Genomic DNA, 4,538 nt, shown 5'->3' on the forward strand with positions numbered 1-4,538 from the left:
AATAACAAATTGAAGGATAAAAACCATATGATCATCTCACTAGATGCAGAAAGAGTTTTTGACAAAATTCAACACCCATTTATGATAAAAACCCTCCAGAAAGTAGTCATAGAGGGAACTTACCTCAACATAATAAAGGCCATATATGACAAACCCACAGCCAACATCATTCTCAATGGCGTAAAACTGAAACCATTTCCTCTAAGATCAGGAACAAGACAAGGTTGCCCACTCTCACCACTATTATTCAACATAATTTTGGAAGTTTTAGCCACAGCAAACAGAGAAGAAAAAGAAATAAAAGGAATACAAATTTGGAAAGAAGAAGTAAAGCTGTCACTGTTTTTACCGATGACATGATAGAATACATAGAGAATCCAAAAGATGATACCAGAAAACTACTAGAGCTAATCAATGAATTTGGTAAAGTAGCAGGATACAAAATTAATGCACAGAAATCTCTGGCATTCCTATCCACTAATGATGAAAAATCTGAAAGAGAAATTAAGAAAACACTCCCATTTACCATTGCAACAAAAAGAATAAAATACCTAGGAATAAACGTACCTAGGGAGACAAAAGACCTGTATGCACAAAACTATAAGACACTGATGAAAGAAATTAAAGAAGATATAAACAGATGGAGAGATATACAATGTTCTTGGATTGGAAAGATCAACATTGTGAAAATAACTATACTACCCAAAGCTATCTACAGATTCAATGCAATTCCCTATCTAACTACCAATGGCATTTTTCAGAGGCCTAGAGCAAAAAATTTCTCAATTTGTGTGGAAACACAAAAGACCCCGAGTAGCCAAAGCAATCTTGAGAAAGAAAAACGGAGCTGGAGGAATCAGGCTCCCTGACTTCACACTATACTACAAAGCTACAGTAATCAAGACAGTATGGTACTGGCAAAAAACAGAAATATGGATCAGTGGAACAGGATAGAAAGCCCAGAGATAAACCCACACACATATGGTCACCTTATTTTTGATAAAGGAGGCAAGAATATACAATGGAGAAAAGACAGCCTCTTCAATAAGTGGTGCTGGGAAAACTGGACAGCTACATGTAAAAGAATGAAATTAGAACACTCCCTAACACCATGCACAAAAGTAAACTCAAAATGGATTAAAGACCTAAATATAAGGCCAGACACTATAAAACTCTTAGAGGAAATGATAGGCAGAACACTCTATGACATAAATCACAGCAAGATCCTTTTTGACCCACCTCCTAGAGAAATGGAAATAAAAACAAAAATAAACAAATGGGTCTAATGAAACTTAAAAGCTTTTGCACTGCAAAGGAAACCATAAACAAGATGAAAAGACAACCCTCAGAATGGGAGAAAATATTTGCAAATGAAGCAACCAACAAAGGATCAATCTCCAAAATATACAAGCAGCTCATGCAGCTCAATATCAAAAAAACAAACAACCCAATCCAAAAATAGGCAGGAGACCTGAATAGACACTTTTCCAAAGAGGACATACAGATGGCCAAGAAGCACGTGAAAAGCTGCTCAACATCACTAATTATTAGAGAAATGCAAATAAAACTACATTGAGGTATCACCTCACACCAGTTAGAATGGGCATCATCAGAAAATCTATAAACAACAAATGCTGGAGAGGGTGTGGAGAAAAGGGAACCCTCTTGCACTGATGGTGGGAATGTAAATTGATACAGGCACTATGGAGAACAGTATGGAGGTTCCTTAAAATCTAAGACTAGAACTACTATATGACCCAGCAATCCCACTACTGGGCATATACCCTGAGAAAACCATAATTCAAAAAGTCATGTACCACAATGTTCATTGCAGCTCTCTTTACAATAGCCAGGACATGGAAGCAACCTGAATGCCCATTGACAGATGTATGGTTAAAGCAGATGTGGCACATATATACAGTGGAACATTACTCAGCCATAAAAATATACAAAATTGAGTTCTTTGTGGTGAGGTGGATGGACTTGGAGTCTGTCATGCAGAGTGAATTAAAGTATGAAGAACCTAGGGGCAGGACAGGAATAAAGACGCAGGTGTAGAGAATGGACCTGAGGACACGGGGAGGGGGAATGGTAAGCTGGGACGAAGTGAGAGAGTGGCATGGACTGATATATACTACCAAATGTGAAATAGATAGCTAGTGGGAAGCAGCCGCATAGCACAGGGAGATCAGCTGGGTGCTTTGTGACCACCTAGAGGGGTGGGATAGGGAGTGTGGGAGGGAGGCACAGGAGGGAGGAGATATGGGGATATATGTATATGTATAACTGATTCCCTTTGTTATAGAGCAGAAACTAACACACCATTGTAAAGCAGTTATACTCTGATAAAGATTTTTTTATAAAAGTAATAAATAAAATGACCCAACTATATATTGTTTACAAGTAATACATAAAAACACAAACAAGTTAAATGAAAAATATATAAAATAATATATTCTTCAAACATAATGAAGTTGAATTGACTTGTGATGCAAAATCTTTGCCCACCTGATAACACGTTGCTATAAGAATCAATCAACCTTTCCCTTTTGACATATCTGTATCCCTGAATAAAACATCTTAAACCTCCTTTTCTCTGCTCATGCCATGCTTTATTTGCCACACTTTCTATTTTTCACTGAACAGTACCCATGTATTTTTCTGATTGTTTGTTATAAACGTAATGCTATGAAATATCTAAATTCATCAAATACCTCACAGTTTACAACCTCATAATACAGAAACAGATAATAAGTGTTAGATGATTTGGTAAGGTACAGATATTTGGAAAAAGAAATCTGACAAAGATGAAGGTGAGGCAGATCATTATTTGAAGATATCCACGGCCCTCTAATTGGTCTCCTTGTTTCTAGTTTTTCTTTCCGCTCAAACTTTCCTTAACAACAGGTAAAAATATTATCAAAGTAAAGATCTAATTATATTCTTTCCCTGCTCAAAATGTTTTTCCCCACTGACCCTATCCTCACCAGCAGGTGGGTCTATTTAGTATTAAGACCCAGCATATGTGGAATGAAACCCAGGCCCAAAGCTGCAGGCTTTCTTCCTCTCCAGAACCTTGAACACTCTCCTAGATCATACTCCAGCCCTCCCCTCCCTCACACCTCCCTCCTGGAGCTCTGGCTCATTTTCCTGGGTCCAGATATCCTGCTTATCTATTTTATTGGGTCCTGACACTATGCCTATCTGCTGCATCCAGGCACTAACTGGGAATCTTTTGCCAAAATTTAAACCATGTTACTGCTCCCATTTGTGCCCAGGAGGCTCCTGCCACCATGTTCCATCAAATGTTTAGGATGTCCCCTTAAATATCAATGCTGCCTAGATCACATCACCATGTTTCATTGGAATTTATATATTGGACTCTTGCTTCCCTTTACTTCACACCAACCCACCTCTGAGGTCCTAGATTGCTTTACAAGCATAGGTTTATCACACTGTTCCCTTTGACTCTTCCCTCATCAACTTCTAATCTTCCTTCCCCAAGAAAAAGAACAGAGGGTGATAAGAAGCAATAGGCACAAGATAGAAATAAGCCAGAATTTCAATTATCAAATTGGAAGACAGTGAATTAATGCTTTTTTTTTTCTTTTCCCAAACTCCGTAACTATCCCTTCCCTCCACCCTTCCCCCTCTGCTAACCATAAGCTCATTCTCTAAGTCTGTAAGTCTGTTTCTGTTTTGTAAATACGTTCATTTGTATCATTTCTTTTTAGATTCCGCATGTAAGCGATATCATGTGATGTATCTCTTTCTCTTCTATTGGCTTTTACTGTAGGGGAGACAGGCTATGTCCTTGTCTCATAACAAACACCCCATTTGGAGGTCCCAAAGCATTAAATGATATGAGCATATGGGTTAGAGGATGGTTAATTTACAGAGGCAGGGAATCCTGGTTAAAATAAATTTTCTAGGAAAAAAGAACATGAGTGATCCTAATTTTGGCAACAGGACATACTTATTTATGGGCACATTTGTAGACAACCAAGCCCACACTTGTTTTATAATAATACATCAGTCACAGGTAGGATAATTACCTTCAAAAATAACGTAAAAGTGCTAATGCTAAGGAAAGCATAAATAATTCTCCAAGTCATTATTGACTAAGAGTGGTGTATAATTTTCTGTCAGGTACAGTTAAAGGAAGAATTACTAACTTAATGCCTGATACGTTGCATTTCAGAAAATAAACATTGAAAAGAATGGAGCAAGATAGAGAGTAGGCTTAAGTCTAAAGCTATGGGCTCAAGTACTGGATCTTACAAATACTGTGAGCCAGGCTTTTGGTCTCACAGAACCTCAGTTTTATATCTGTAAAATGGACTGTTAAAACCTTTCCTGTCTATCTCAGAGATTATTTGAAGAACAATATAAACAGTATACTTCCATTCAAAAGGTAATTATTTTGTCTGTTATTATGGCCACTTGGACAGGCACAGTGACTCATAATCAGGTCAACGTAATGTTTCAGTTTTGACAAGTAAATGGTCATTAAGTGTTCTAAATCCTTTTGAACACAG

General features: G+C 37.5%; 1 long non-coding RNA gene across 4 annotated transcripts in view; it reads left to right on the forward strand.

The window, feature by feature from the left end:
• The window catches only part of LOC149748756 (uncharacterized), a 60,097-nt gene that overhangs the window by 29,121 nt on the left and 26,438 nt on the right, over positions 1–4,538 (forward strand). The window lies entirely within an intron of this gene.

The sequence above is a fragment of the Delphinapterus leucas genome, chromosome 7 (assembly GCF_059928025.1).
Source record: "Delphinapterus leucas isolate spDelLeu-1000000601 "Yukka" chromosome 7, BTC_Dleu_Yukka2, whole genome shotgun sequence".
Classification (NCBI taxonomy): Eukaryota; Metazoa; Chordata; class Mammalia; order Artiodactyla; family Monodontidae; genus Delphinapterus; species Delphinapterus leucas.